This window comes from Podarcis raffonei, chromosome 2, assembly GCF_027172205.1.
Source record: "Podarcis raffonei isolate rPodRaf1 chromosome 2, rPodRaf1.pri, whole genome shotgun sequence".
In the NCBI taxonomy this organism is placed as follows: Eukaryota; Metazoa; Chordata; class Lepidosauria; order Squamata; family Lacertidae; genus Podarcis; species Podarcis raffonei.
The window spans coordinates 103422069-103438628 of NC_070603.1; the positions used below are offsets into that span (position 1 = coordinate 103422069).

At 42.8% G+C, this 16560-nt stretch overlaps 1 protein-coding gene across 1 annotated transcript in view; it reads left to right on the plus strand.

Annotated features, from left to right (window-relative positions):
- The window catches only part of FHIT (fragile histidine triad diadenosine triphosphatase), a 1046044-nt gene that overhangs the window by 171152 nt on the left and 858332 nt on the right, over positions 1 to 16560 (plus strand). Inside the window, exon 3 of the mRNA XM_053378360.1 lies at positions 4482 to 4515. The gene's annotated coding sequence lies outside the window, so the exon portion shown is untranslated. The remainder of the gene's footprint in view (positions 1 to 4481; positions 4516 to 16560) is intronic.

Sequence of the window (16560 nt, forward strand, 5' to 3'; positions counted from 1 at the left end):
AGTGCTTATAAAACTTTCATTTAGAATCCCCCAGGACTCTTTCGGAGCGCTAACTTAAATCTCATTTTAACGTATGTGTGGAGGAGCTTATCAGCTTTCCAATTACTCTGCATCCTCTGGATTGCAATAAATAACACGGGGAACTGGAGGCAACAAATTGTGTTGCTTCCACTTTTGGCACTTAACAAGCCATGTCAAGGGTGTGTGTGTGTGTGAGAGAGAGAGCGAGAGAGAGAAGTGGTGGGAGGCAGGGAGGGAGGGAGAAACAGAGTTAATATTTAATCAGAGGAGTTTAATATATGTAGTGGTCTTATTCCTAGTCAGTCAGCTTGGATCGTAGCCTTAGTCACATTTAGAAAGGCAGGACATAACTGATGGAAGCCAGAAAGGTGATACAAGCCAGAAAGGTGCTGAATCAGGGTGAGTGAGGAAAGTCTCTTCCCTCACATTCAGAATACTGCTTTCAGTTTCCACGTTAGTGGGCTTTACCTTCAGTGGCGTAGCGTGGGTTGTCAGCACCCGGGGCAAGGCAAGTAATTTGTGCCCCCTAACCCGTGGATTTGCGCCCCCTAACACTAACCCCCAGATGTTGCGCCTGGTGCGGCCGGCCCCCCCTGCACCCCCCACGCTACGCCACTCTATACCTCCAGTGGCAAATTAAACACATTCTTTTTAGAAGTGCGAAACAGGTTCTTCCCCAACCTGCTTCCTCTCTTTTTCCTTCTGGTCTCTCTCTCTGTGTGTCAACTTTCTATAATATTGTATTAAATGCTTTTTTAATTCTCTAGGGCAACGAACAGGTGATTCAACTTAGCAGCTGCACAGGTGCTGTTTTAATGCTTAGTGCTTACTGGAAATATTCCAAATAACAAAAGCTCTTTAAAAAGGCTTGAGGATCTTAGAAGGGGTCTGTTAAATCATGCTGGGACTTAGGCTAAATGGTTCTCCCTTGTGACCCTCCTCTCAGCTTTTACCGATGTGGGAAGCTTATCTTGAAATATTCAAGGGCTGCGTTGCTTAATTCAAGGTCACTAGTATTTTTATTCTACGGTAATTGTATAGTTAGAAGGAAATAATTACCTTCTAAAGTACAAACATAGGTTATTGGTATACTGCCATATGAATGTCATCTAACTATATTTGGAATCGGCTATAAAGAACGGAGCTCTCCCTGGCCTCCTCCCTATACTGGGAGTGTTGGCTGGCATGGAGATTAATTCAGTCTGTGTGTTGCCACTATACACTGAAAATGCATTATTTCACCCAAATAATCTGGAAGTTTTAGTTTACCCCCCACAGATGTAGATCTTGGCACCCTTAAGAAGCTAGCGTTCCGAGGATTCTTTTGCGGGGGGTGCTTCAGATATATGGTGTGTACCCAACCTTTTTAATCAAGGATAGTCATATTGTGATATATGGCATCCAAGGTATAATTGTCATGGGCCAAGGGTTAGCTTCACCTGCTGAACAGCAGCCTGAAGGGGGAGAAGGCCAAGTGGCTCCACCTGTAGCTAATTAGCCAATGGGTTTCCCCAGCCACTCTGGGCTGCTCCCAACAGAATACAGTGGTACCTCGGGTTAAGAACGTAATTTGTTCTGGAGATCCGTTCTTAACCTGAAACTGTTCTGAACCTGAGGTACCACTTTAGCTAATGGGGCCTCCCTCTGTGGCTGCGCCGCCGCCATGGGATTTCTGGTCTCATCCTGAAGCAAAGTTCTTAACCTGAGGTACTACTTCCGGGTTAGTGGAGTCTGTAACCTGAAGCGTCTGTAACCTGAAGCATCTGTAACCCGAGGTACCACAGTATTAAAAATACGATAAAACATCAAACATTAAAAACTTCCCTAAACATGGCTGCCTTCAGATGTCTTTCTAAACGTCAGATAGTTCCTTATTTCCTGGACATCTGATGGGAGGGTGTTCCACAGGGCGGGCGCCACTACTGAGAAGGCCCTCTTCTCGCAGTGAGGGAACTGCCAGAAGGCCCTCGGAGCTGGACCTCAGTGTCTGAAAGATGGGGGTGGAGACGCTCCTTCAGGTATACTGGGTCAAAGTCACAAAGCCTTTATGGGTGCTGGTTTGGTGACCCCTGATCCGGTGAGTTCCAGACTGAAGTGAGATTTGAAGCGGGGATTCGTTTGCTCCTAACTCACCTGTGCCAACTTTTTTGAGTCTTTTTTTGCAGGTTGCATATTTTTGTCACTGCTGAGTAGTACAACCTGTTTTCATGTAGCCAACAATTGGGAGCATGTGTGATTTAAACCACACTTTAACCCCAGACTTTCTAATTGGCAAAATTAAGCACTGCATTGCAGGAAAGAAATGAATCTGTATCAAAAGGGTCCTCCCCCATTTCCATGGAAGCTTTGAGCTTGCCTCTAGCATTGACATCTATGTATTAAGTAGCCAAAGCTAGGTGAACAGCTGTGTCTCGGGTAAATGTCACCATATTAAATTGTCATTTTTTTAAAAAAAGTTTGAAATGAATAGAACTTAATGTACCATCTTTCCCATTGCTAATATTTCAAATTGACTGCTTTTCTAGATTGCAGCCAGTAATAACTTGAGCAGAATTCGGCATCCAGTTTCAAGTCGTGTTTTTCTATCTTTTGCCTCTCTTTTAGGGTTGGCTTATGCAGAGCCAGACTAATAGGGCAATACAATAGAGCAAAGTTTCCCAAATTTAGCTTTACTGCTGTTTTGGACTACAGTTCCTATCATCCCTGACAACTGGAATGATGGGAGTTGTGGTAGTTCGAAAACAGCTGGTGAGCCAAGTCTGGGAAACCTTGCATAGAGCAACAATATAGGGATCCCACCATTTTAGCTACCTGCTCCTGAATTAATTTTTTTCTCTCCAAAGGAGGGTCAGCTAAGTTTCTTAACAGTTGATTAGATTCTTTGCCATTAAACTAACCTAAGTTAAAACTATTATTTTGTACTGCTTGTAAATCCTGTCTGCTGTAGAGCCTTAAAGTCTAGTTCTTTTGTTTTAATTCTTCTTACGTTGTGTACGCAATATAGCTTTAAAACACATTCCCTCTTCAAGAATCCTGGGAACTGCAGTTCATCCCTCACAGAGCTACAATTCCTAGCTCCCAGATCCCAAGATTCATTGGTGCTTGGGGAATGTGCTTTAAATGGATGGGGAAGGACTTGATGTCATGCTCTTCTGATCAGTCTTCCTGCAAAAACATTTCAGCTTGCTATACAGAATGGTCTCCTCTTTCCTCTCCCAGTGGACTGTTATTTCACCATGGGACTTATTAGGTGAATACCCTGCCTTACTATAATAGGGACGCGGGTGGCGCTGTGGTCTAAACCACAGAGCCTAGGGCTTGCCGATCAGAAGGTCGGCAGTTTGAATCCCCGCGACGGGGTGAGCTCCCGTTTTTCGGTCCCTGCTCCTGCCAACCTAGCAGTTCGAAAGCACATCAAAGTGCAAGTAGATAAATAGGTATCGCTCCAGCGGGAAGGTAAACGGTGTTTCCGTGCACTGCTCTGGTTCGCCAGAAGCGGCTTAGAAGCTCATCTTGCTTTTCAGGCCGAGGGAGCTGGCGTTTATCCACAGACAGCTTTCCGGGTCATGTGGCCAGCAGGACTAAACCGCTTCTGGCACAACAGGACATCAGGACGAGTGCCATAGTGCACGGAAAAGCCGTTTACCTTCCCGCCATAGTGGTACCTATTTATCTACTTGCACTGGCATGCTTTCGAACTGCTAGGTTGACAGAAGCTGGGACAGAGCAACGGCAGCTCACCCTGTCGTGTGGATTCGAGCCACTGACCTTCCGATCAGCAAGCCCAAGAGGCTCAGTGGTTTATACCACAGCACCACCCGTGTCCCTTCCTTGTGAGAGTATAACTAATGTGGAATGGAGTTGTCTTGTCCAGGGTGTTCAGTAAGCTTCTTAAATTGCCCTGGCTGCATTACACTTACTTAAAAAGAGATACCATCTCAAAATGTGATGCTGTGTTTGAACATCATAATTGGTAGAAGTGGTGAGTGTAAAAAATGTGTAGGCTACTTACAATACACAATCTTGTAGAAACCTAGGGTGTGTGTTCTTGATGTTTGGATTCCGAATTACTTAATTGTTTGATTAACAAGGAATGAGTTTTGCATATGATTTCCACTATTGTATCCAATACAGTTTAACTTAGCTTTCAGTTAAACCCCTTCTGTTAAGCAGGCGTATGTTCAATGGGAACTAGACAAATAACAGTGTTTAAAATTATAAGACTTTGAAGACATGCATTTTATTCTTAGATCTCCTCAGTTTTGCATCTGGTAACAGGGAAATGTGTCAAGTTTCATTTCTGTTGTAGGTTATTACATCAGATTTATGTTTTCGTTTGGCGAATGCATGATCTCAAAGAAAATAAAATTGGTTTCATTTTAAGCTTACAAAAGCATTTTTAGCTTGCATTAATTCTTGAGCAGAATGAGTGAGTTAGTGATTCCCTCTTCTCTTTTCAGTGTCCTGGACGGTTAACTCCTTGGAACGAATAAGGTGAGCAATCATTTTACTTGGATTGTAGCAGCAGACATTCGGAACTGATTCTTAGGACGTGCTAGCCAAGACCCTTTTGTTTGTGCACACTGAGTGCTTTTGGGCATGGGAGTTTTCCAATCCCCTTTTCTAAGCCCTTACTGGGATGCTGTACCCAAACGTCTGCAAGCCACAGGAGCAGCTTTATGGGGAAAGAGGAAGAAGGTGGCTGAAAAGTGGTCCTTTGGATCCTAGCTATTGTGTGGTCACATTTGGATGCCAACGTAAAAATATTGTTACAGGGTTAGGTAGGTTGGAGTGGGTAGCCTAGAAGATATCTTTGGGTCCTCTCCAAGCTTATCATTGGCTCCTATTACATTTCTGAGCACAATTCAAAGCCCTAAACTGCCTCGGCCCAGTACACCTGAAGGAGCATCTCCATCCCCATCGCTCAGCCCGGACACTGAGGTCCAGCGCTGAGGGCCTTCTGGCAGTTCCCTCACTGCGAGAAGTGAGGTTGCAGGGAACCAGGCAGAGGGCCTTCTTGGTAGTGGCGCCTGCCCTGTGGAACGCCCTTCCGATCAGATGGAAATAAACAACTATATGACTTTTAGAAGACATTTGAAGGCAGCCCTGTTTAGGGAAGTTTTTAATGTTTGATGTTTTATTGTGTTTTTAATATTCTTTTGGGAATCACCCAGAGTGGCTGGGGCAGGGTATAAATAAATTATTATTATTATTATTATTATTATTATTATTATTATTATTAGTTTGTGTTTGTAAGATGGGATTCTGTAGAGACTTCTTATGTGGTCAAGCCATGTCAACCAATGATTCAATCAAAGTATTTCTTTGAGTAAGAGTAAGAAGAAGAAGAAGAGTTTGGATTTGATATCCCATTTTATCACTACCTGAAGGAGTCTCCAAGCGGCTAACATTCTCCTTTCCCTTCCTCCCCCACAACAAACACTCTGTGAGGTGAGTGGGGCTGAGAGACTTCAGAGAAGTGTGACTAGCCCAAGGTCACCTAGCAGATGCATGTGGAGGAGCAGAGACGTGAACCCAGTTCCCCAGATTATGAGTCTACCGCTCTTAACCACAACACCACAGTGGTGACTGGTACAGGTGACTGGTTATCACAGAAGATACTAACTGGAGATGTTTCCAGAAGATGGGCTTAAGTAGGCAGGTCTCCCCCCACCATCTCCTGCCTGGAGGGGATGTCGTTGGTGAGCGTGGGAGGGTGTCTGTGTATTAATATGGTTCCATGTAGGGGAAATTTCAGGGACATCACCAGCTGGGTTTTGCTTTCCTTTGAAAGAGAAATCGCTGGAGACTTAGGGCATTTTTAAGTATTTGGCTTATTTTTAAATAGGGCCAAGCAACAGGTACACTCTTACCAGATTGCAAACCTACTGCCTCACAACAGATTAGAAGTCCAAGGTGAGGTGCCTGCCCTGGACATCTAATTTGCATGTTCATTGATAAGGTTGGTGTGCATGAGATACAGGGCCTTCTTGCTAGTGGCCCCATGGTTATGGAACTCCTTTCCAAATGACTTGTGTTTGGGCCTCCCTCATATATTGGCTTTTAAGAGCACCTTGAAAGCCTTTACTCTTGCCTTTCCTAAAGAGTGTTAATGCCTTATGTGATTCACAGCAGTTTTCTCTTGGCAATTGTACACCTATCCAATCTACCTAATGTAACTTGTATCTTCCTTTCTATGCGTGTTGTTTTGTGAGGGCGTGGCTCTGCAGAAGGCTTGCAAACACATTTTATAAATAATAAATAAATATGTTAAAAGAATGAATGTAATGGCTGCAGGCAGAGATATGAGGGGGGCAAAATGCCTAGTATGCTATACAGTGGTACCTCGGGTTAAGTACTTAATTCGTTCCAGAGGTCTGTTCTTAACTTGAAACTGTTCTTAACCCGAAGCACCATTTTAACTAATGGGGCCTCCTGCTGCTGCCGTGCCACCGGAGCACGATTTCTGTTCTCATCCTGAAGCAAAGTTATTTCTGGGTTAGTGAAGTCTGTAACCTGAAGCGTATGTAACCCGAGGTACCACTGTATGCTATACTCCTTGTGGGAAAGGGCTTAGATGCTTAACTAATAATCTAGTTGATATGAGGTTATATTAGTATGTAGAAAATGTCAGTGAGCATGTAGATCACTTCACCTAAGAGATGATTTAGCATAAAATATTGATCTCTGATATTTCCTGATCTGCAGAGCTTTGCCAAAATGGCTCATATCATAGGTCTTCCAGACTTCCCCTTAGGAGATCCAATTCACTGAGAGTCTTCACATTCAGATACTTATACTGATATTGCATCCCTGACCCTGCTAAATGGACCACTATAATGACGCTCCCGTTGCTTTTTCTCAGATACCACTGTTGCCCTGCAGTAATTTCCATCAACCACAGCTGGACAGGCTAGTGCAGCCATTTTGATATAATGCAGGCCTTACTGGAAATTGCAACTATGTGTCAACATCACAAAACAATGAATTCTTGGAAAAGAAACCCCATACCCTTCAACTGTTGTGTATGGAGATAATTGCAGCCTGGATTGATTGTGGTCTAATGGGAAAATACAGTATTTGGGCTCAATAGGAACAGAGTGAAATTATATGTTAACCACACTAGTCAGACTTAAAAAACAAAAAACAACAACCTTTGAAACAATAACTGGAAAATAGTTAAGGAAACTATGTACCAAGTGCAAATGATCACCATAAGAACATAAGGAGAGCTCTGCTGGATAAAGCCAAAACTTAATTTAGTCCGGTATTCTGTTGTCATAGTGCCTGACGGCATGAATATGCCCTGGGTTTTATTTATTTCTATATTGGACTTACAACCTCTACCTCCTGAAGATGGGTAATGGTAAACTAATTAATCTACCGTATCCGTCAACATTGGAAGTCAGTTTGCTATGATATACATAAAGAAAGAAGTGTATCTCCGCAGCAGCAAAATAAACCAGCTGCAGCTGAACAGAAAACACTGGATGAAAGTGTGAATTAATCTCAAAATGGATTGAGGCATGTTTGCACAGTCCTACTGTCTGCGCACCCTCGCAGACTTGACTTGGTGCGAAGGTGGCGTGTTTATCCTGTGTCTATCTTAAAGGTCATCTTAGAACATAGAGGTGATGAGATGATCTCTCAGGGATTCTGTATACAGCAGAATGAAGCTGTACGGATTTTTAAAAACAATTATTCAAAATCATTGTGTTCCTTGAGGGCTGGCTGCTTGGTGGAAAGCCATCCATCCTGTTTATGGCAACAAAATAAAAGGTTAATTGCATTTATTCAAATGTGCGTACAATTTTAGCAGACTTAGAAATCTGCACTTCCGTTAGGAGAATTTGTTTGCAGGGTCTGTGCTGCCACCAGAACTGTTTTACATGTTTCATTTTTTAAAATGGGAATTGTATAAATAACAAATTAAATAATAAAAGTAATGGAAGTCCTGCTTCACTAACTTTTAAGAATTCTTTGAGAGTTTGAACAAACAAACAAAGATGATTCAGTAGACAATGGTTATATGTGCATGCAACAATAAACTATGGTCTAGAAGAACCATGGTGAGCCACAAGATTGTGGGCTCCCTTTTCCTTCTCTTCATCTCAAACAGCTGGGAGGAAGAATTCAGAAGGTTTGCTTTCAGTTTTTAGCAAACTGTGGCTTCTTATTTTGTCTGAATTAGGTAATGCGGTTTAACCATGGCCATTGTTTGAAGGTGGCTGGCTTTGAAATTGGCCATAGTTAGTGTTAAACCACAATCTGAATGTTCAGACAAAGCAGGGAACCAAAAGGGAAAACTTCCAACATTGACCTAGCAATGTGAGAGGAGAGAGGAGGGAAAATTTGAGCTGAATAAAGCAAGGCTACTTGTTTAATAGGAACACAGCCATTGCATATTTATTTATTTAATCTATTTATATGCTGCTTAATGACAGAAGTTTCTGAGCAGTGTGCATCAAAATTAAAAAGCAAACAATGGTTAAGATTTTGGATTTTCAGAATGCTGCATGCAAATTAAATCACCAAAGTCTGTGGAATAAACTTAGCAGTCATATGATAAGAGAACAGGTCCTCTTTAGGATTAGTCAGTGGTTTAATTCCCCCCCACCAAACCAGAAGCATTCCTATTGGGGATTGTGGGGAATGAGATTCCAAAAGATTTAAAGAAAGTATTCATGTACGCCAACACCACTGTGATTGCACAGAACTGGAAAAGGGAATGTTTACTGACCAAAAAAGATTGGTTGACCAAATTAATGGAGTACGCAGAGATGGACAAGTTGACTGGGCAGATAAGCGATCAAACAAAACAAATTTAAAAAAGATTGGAACATATTCAAACAATATTTGAAAGACTGTTATGGGGACATTGAAATTTTGACTGGTTTGGAATATCTTCTGTAAAAAAAATACTAAAATATACTGGAAAAACAGGAAAAGTTTTAACGCTCATGGACATGTTAAGAGAGGCATTCAAATAAGTAAAACTTAGGACCCAAGTAAGAAGGGGAGGGAAGTCTAGTATAAAAGGCGTATGAATGAATCAAGCGATTAAGAACAAATTTTTGTTTTTGTTTTCTTTATTATTATTTTGAAAGACATGTTTAGCCATAGGAGAACTGAGATGTTATAATGTGATTCTATGAATGTAAATTAAAAGAAACCAATACTGTAAAGATGATTTGCAAAAAAAAGAAAAAAAAAGTTTAAAAAAAGTCAATGGTTTAACCGAAGGAGAGGGTAGAAATGAATAGATACTTTCGCCTGTGCTGATTCTTTGGTGCCCTGCTTGTAAAATTACAAAGGCATCAATCTGGCTGCAGCTGCAAACAGAAAATCTTAGAATCTGAGATGTCCCTTTGATCTTACGTTCCTAAGGCTTCCAGGAATGTTAAAAATATGGTGTTAAGACAGATTTAGAGATGGCTTGTGAAAAGGGAGAGATGCTACCTGTAATTAAAGAGTATAGATTTAATAATTGACGATTCATTACCTTAATCCCCCAGGCTTTGATTATACTACACTTTATTTACTGGTTTTTGGTTAAGTCATTGATTTCTTTAGAGATCTCAATAAATTTTAGTAGGTAAGCAGACCCAGGTCTGACATTACTCATTTGGCACAACATGGGACTTTCCTCGCTGTGTTATTTTGAAGGGTGGCATATGTAGTACTCATAAATATATATATATATCTGTGATTTAAAATGAGATTATCTTAGGGGGGAATGAATACTTTCTCTCCATTTCAAACATCTCAAGTTAGTTAATTTAAGATTGTGCAGATTTCTAAGCAGGGTCAATTGATAACAGAATTGATCTTCACCGTAAATTATAACATACAGATTTTTTTTATTAAAAAAAATTCTGGAAGCATTAGCAAGGAGATGGGGAGGGGAAATCTTGATCTAAATCAATACTTTAATTTAGCTGTGACCCTGAATATAGTTATATGCCAGTTCATAATTTTCTAATGATTAGAGTTCTGTTCCTCGGCATCCTAGTAGTTTATTCCCTTCTCCCCTGAGGTTTCCCTGTATCGAGTTGTTACTTTATAGCTAGGTTACGTTTGGGATCCATTCTAATTTGTTCTCAGTGCACACAGATGGAACTAAAATATCCATTCATCACCTTGGGGGTCTCCTTCCCTTATGCTCATGGCATGACAGTAAGGCATAGCTTTGACCTGAGTGCTAATAGTGCCATGGTCCTCCCCATGGCATTTCCCATCCTAATTCAGCTATAGGCCTCTGTGATATGTAGCTCGTTTGGTTTTTGTGGTTCCAGGTGACCAGCTACTGTACCATGGTACATGTGGATACATCTGTTAGAATTCCTGCTCCATGATTGCAGTCATGGGATTGTTGTCTTTCACATGACGGTATATGTTTTGACTCCACAGAGTGGGAAGTACTGGAGCTCTTTGCTCTCCAACTTTTAAGGCTCATCGGGTTCTGGGAAATGGAGGGTCTTGAATACTTTCTGATGACAACATGTCAGCCAGCTGTTCTGGCTCTCCCACGATTTCCCAACTCTTCACCTTACCTGCCTCTGACCTGTGATCTCCCTCAAACCCGTTGCAAATCTACGTATATTGTCTTCCTCTTACTCCTCCCTGGAAGTGTCAGGATGGGGAGGCAGTCTCCACCATTCCTCCTCTGCCCAGTCCCTGACATCTGCGTTTGTTCATCCCAGCCTTAGCTTGGGAGCCAGGCTGCAACTGGGACAAGTGAAGCAAAGATTGCCTGTGTTTGTCCCAGCCACTTTCTGGTTCCTGGGCTGCCAGGCAGAGTCTGGGACATGTGGATGGTGCCCGGTGGTGGAAGGGGGTGGCAGCCGTATCAATATTGGGGGGGTGGCAGTGCCCCCTGCCAAAAACATTGGGGGAGCTGAAACTCCCTTCACCCCATAAACCTGGCTCCGCTGGACTATATTCCAACATGTAAAGGTTTTTATGACTACAGTGGATGTTCGGGTTGTGAACGTGATCCGTGCGGGATGCATGTTTGCAACCCTCAGCGGCGTGTCTGTGCATGCGCGGGTTGCGATTCTGCACTTCTGCGCAAAGTGTGATTTAGCACTTCTGCACATGTACGACTGCTGAAACCCGGACGTAACCCATTGCGGTACTTCCAGGTTTCGGCTGGTCCGTAACCCGAAAAAATTCAACCTGTAGCGTCTGTAACCCAAGGTATGACTGTATATGCTTGGAAATGATACTTACCCACCTCAGGAATATTTACCAACCTACTCTGTATTTCCAATACAAATTTGTAAGTTAAGTCAGGGTCCTGTAAATGGAGGACACATGCAAACCCACTAAATCAAATGGCAGATTTTGCTTGCTTGTATAGATTTGCTGCAGCTGCGACCATGTTTTAATGTCAGCGCAGTTGAATAAGTTCATGTCCTTATAGGAGTGACACAGATTAATTCTGCTCCCTGTGAAGAAACGGTCTCTCTTGCCTTGCTACAGCTGTGAGCTGTTCCATGCTCTTGTGAGAAATGTGAGCTTAAACCCTGTCACTACTGTAGTAGTTTTAATTAATTCAACCTCCAAACGAATAATTTCCTGGTACCATTTCCCCCTCTCTGGTCTGCAGATTAATTAGTTAATGTCAAATTAATTAGTTAATGCAACTGCTGATGAAAAGCTCTCTCTCCAGCTGATGTGGGTGACCGTTGAACTCATCCTTGCAAATGCTAGGGAGGTGAAAGGTCAAATCCCTAGCATGGAGGAAATGTACCAAATCTCTGTGCCCTTGGAGGTATTGTGAATAATGTGATGTTGTTTTTCTTAAAATGTTATCCTGCAGTTCTTGGTGAAGCAACCCATAACAGCAGTCAGCCAACAGGGATGAGGCTGAAACACAACTGCTTTTCAAAATTCATGCTCCTCCGAATTTTTCAATGCCACCCAAAAAATGTGTGCAGACATTAGGAGAAAATGTGCATGTAAATAAAAATAAGACATAAAATGCATTATATTGGGGGGGACTGTAAAAAAAAAGTACCTTAGGCACAACTGTTTTCAAAAATGTGTATATTAGCCGAAATGCGCATGAAAATGAAAACAGATTTTTGTGTATTCTTTCTCTCTCTGGATGCAAACTGATACAGAAATAAGTTGAATTGCAGATTGGAAAAAGTCCATCATTCTTTTCCTTGCCTGGGCAGTGGTGGAGTACAAAAGCCCCAGGCATTTGCATTTACCCACGTAGTCCCAGTAAACAGATACTTTCCACCACATCCTGCTATCTCACTCTGGAAAAACCAGTTTCCATCCCACAATGGTAATGTAAGGCCTGGTCTAAAGGTGCAGCAAAATGAGTTGGCAAGAATCCTGAAGGGGTTAAAGTGGACAGTACCATTTCAAACTGCGTGTAGGGACACCAGCTTTTAGAATGCTTTCCCATGTTACCCCCCCCCCAACTATCCGCAAGTGAAAATTGCACGCTAAGGAGAACTGTTTTTAGTATAGCTCATTTCTTGTTGTGATACTTTACTGTTTGCAGGGAGCTTTCATGTAGGCCAATATTTATTTATTTATTTATTTATTTATTTATTTATTTATTTATTTATTTATTAAAAAAACCAAAAAAAACCCCCATATATATCACTCCCCCTGCAATCTGAAGTGGATCAGTCCATTCTTCTGCTTCCGATCTCTGCCATACTTTGCTGCTCAGGAGCTGAGAACAAACCTCTTAACTCTGTGCTGGATCCGTAGAATACCATGGTCAGCCTTGTAGCAATATGATTAGGTATGGGCAGGTAGGCAGCTGCCCCCTAAAAAAATAAAAATAACTAACTGACCAGTCCCATCGCAGATAGTTCGGTTCTGCCTCCCACTAACATAAACCCTGGCTATGCCCATGTTATTGGGCTTGCATTGCATTAAAACTCATCAAGACATTTTCAGGGTAACCCAGGGACTAACATAGCAGCTCTTAGAAAAACAGATAGGAGCTGTTTGTGGTGGTTTGCTGTATTTCTGTGTAGTCTTCTATTTATTTGTTTAAATATGTAGCTGGAACGATAATGGCCTCTAAGCTAGACTTGGAACTGTTTTAATAATGCACCTTAAAGTGTGTTTGGAAGAGTGGGGTGTGCAGGAAAAATATTTTCCCTACTCAAACAAATAATGTATCCAGTTAGCAAATTAATGCCATTAGCTGAATTCTTGAGTAGTTAAATCAGTTCTTGACTATGGTGTAAAGATAAAATACGGTTGCCATCCACAAGCTTGTTCAGCACCTGTGTTTTATTCAGAAATGTGACTTAAACTGGATATATTATACATCTTCAAAAGTGCCTTTCACAGCGTGGTTATTGACTCCCAACTGGGAAGATGCAAAGTATATTTCACATTTTTAATGAGGCGTTTCCAATGACATTTCATTACTAGTTTCAAAAGTGATAAAACTTGACATTGTGTTATCTGTCAAGATTCTCCTTAAATCGGTTTTCAGCACGGGGAGGGAGAGAGGGAAGAGGGGAAGACACGTTTAGCTTTTCATGAAGGTATTCAGAAAGAGGGAAGCCAAAGCTTTTTATGTGACTGACTTAATGTGAAGTAAATGGAAATTGTTTAATACAAGCTACCAACTCTTTGGCAGCCAGGCATCAGATTTGGAATGGATAATAGCTTAACTTGACAAAAGAAGAAATGATTTCTCAGAAAAACAGAGCGTGTCTGCAGTGTAATTAGACACATAGCAAGTCTACAGCATAATATTCAAAAACTAATATTTCTCTGACATGCTGCATTTTTAATTTATGAGGTTCTATTTTTACATAATGGATGACGATGCATAAACATACAAAGGTCAGGAAAAATGGCCTCCTTGGAGGCATTTTTCTCGAAAGGGAAGAGTGATTGAATTCACAGGGTTACTTTTAATTCTAGGTGGGATTCTCCCCCCCACCCTTTTTGGAGGCAAATAATATTTTAACATTTGAAAAGCATGAATTGGGAGGTGTTCAGCCTTCTCATCCAGAACTCCTATGCATCTCTGCCTAGCCTTGGGAAATGCTACAGGATCCCACCCACTGACCATTCAGACGTTATCCCTGTTATGGGATGCCCTCAGAACTGTGCTGGGAAAATTGATCAGGCATAAGAAAGAGGTGCTAATATTCCTTGGAAGGCAAACCTAATTTCAGATTACTGTTTCTTTCACCCCATTCCTGAGAATGTTTGCCTAAGGTTCCCATGAAAGCATAATTCTCACACACCATTATTAGAGAAATCTCACTCGGCCAAAAATATCTGTTGTGTGAATGGGTCCTCCTGCTCCCATCAGAGCCAGCTAGCATGGCCAATGGGAATTATCATCCAAGAACATCAGAAGGACCACAGTTTCCCACCCCTGTTCTGTAGGACAGGGCAAGTTGTTTCCAGATCTGAATGTATCCATGGGACTTGGGAGCAGGTTCTTAGGTGGGCAGCAATCAAGGTTGGAGACTATGCAGAGTTGGGGACTAACAGAGTTCCCTAGTTAGAGTCTTCATCCCAAAATTGGTAGTCTGAACTTCTGTTCGGTTTTAAATTTTATATTCTAATGTTTTAATTCTGCATTTCAATGTTTTAACTGTGTACAAGTACAAACTTCCGTGGGATCTCCTTGATCAGGGGTTGGCAAGCTACGGACCGCAGGCCAGATCCAGCCCAACTGCCCTCTGGATCTGGCTCACAAACAGTTCTGCAATCACTGCTGGGATCGGCTTGATCACCCTTCTTTTTTCAGGCGCCCTTTTTTTGCGATTTCCTCCCTGGACATGCTCTGAGGTTGCTCAGACTTCCGTGATGCTGGCCAAGCCTTAGCAACCCCAGGCCTCCCCTCCATTGGCTTGTTTGACGCACGGTGGTGGCCAATGGCGACCCTTCCTGAGACTCGCTGCTCCAATCGGGGCGAGGCGCAGGGCAGGGCGCCTTGTTGACGTCTAGCTCCGAGAAGGGAGGAGAAACGAAGGGGCGGGAAGAAGTGGGAGCAGAGAGCCTGCGAGGAGGAAGGAGGAGGAGGAGGAAGAGGAGGAGGACTCCTCTGTGCTGCTCGGCGGTGGCACATTAACAACACGATCATGGACACCCCGGGGTAGGGGCCCTTCCCGGCAGGGTGGCTGCGGCCCTTCCACACAAGCCAAGACCCAGCGCCGGTGGGGCACCCCCTCCCCAGTCCACCCCAGCTGGTGAGTGGACATATCTCAGCCACCCTGTCTCTGAGGGAAGGAGTGAGGAAAGGCGTGTGTGTGCGTGCATGCGTATTCATGCGCTCCAGCCCGCCACAAGTTCTGAGGGACAGTGAACTGGCCCCCCGCAGAAAAAGTTTGCCGACCCCTGTCCTTGATAACAGGTGGTTTAAAAATCATACATGTAGAAAACTTGTATAAATATACAGCTTCCTCAAATGTGAAGGCGCTGTATAGTTGAATGCAAACTGAATTTGAAATCTCTAAAGCTGAAAGACAGGATATAATTCTTTTCAATACATCAATAAGTAAGGCTATCCAAGCACCTGAGCAGGCATAATGCACTCCATCTTAAGTTTACAGTCCCCTGTTGCTAATGCTACGCAGTTAGTAATTTTGTAGACCTCAGCCATTGTTGACAAGGTAGTCAGTCCTTTTTGCAGTCAGGTCACCCCTTTCCAGCGCCTGTGAAAGCTTGCAAGCTGATTCACTGAAAACTGTGGAGCTTGCCTTATTCTGCATATGTTGAAAATGCAGATGTTTCTCTGTTGTCTGCAGTCTCTGTTGTGAATTAATGTGCCATGTCCACTTTTTGAATGCTCTCTAGTTTCTCATTTTCAGGGCCTCAGCATTTGAGGCTGACCCACTATACCTTAATAAAAATATCCATTCATTTCTATTTATTATCAGTGCGTGCCTAGAGACAGCCTGATTCAGAGGAACTTGACATCTGGCTTGGAGTGGAAAGCTCATTTGTTTTCTCTAGTTTTCAACTGTTACTGGGTTCTGCAGTCTGTATTATTAAATTACAATTATTGCACTGTGTTTTGGCATGATAAAGTGCTCGGCGAGTAGAGATACTGAATATGAAATGTATTTTCTGTGCTGAGGCTGCCATGGACTGGTAGCTCTTTTTTAGTGACCAAACAATGGGCGCGCTGTTATTGAGCTCTCTTTCTCCTCATACTTTTAGGCAACATGCACCAAGGAATTAAAGACCTTTTTCATTCAGGAACCTGCTTCGACTTGGTATATACCGCATTTTTCGCTCTATAGGATGCACTTTTCCCCCTCCAAAAATGAAAGGGAAATGTGTGTGTGTCCGATGGAGCGAATGCAGGCTCCTTGGCTTCAGGGATAGCAACGCAAAGCCTCTGAAGCGCAGAGGGAGCGCTCCCTCCGCGCTCTGGAGGCTTCGCGTTGCTTTCGCTGAAGCCTGGAGAGCGAGAGGGGTCGGTGCACACCGACTCCTCTCACTCTCCAGGCTTCAGGGATAGTTGCCTGAAGCCTTTGGAGCACAGCGGGACCTTGCGCTGCGCTCCGAAGGCTTCGGGTTCCT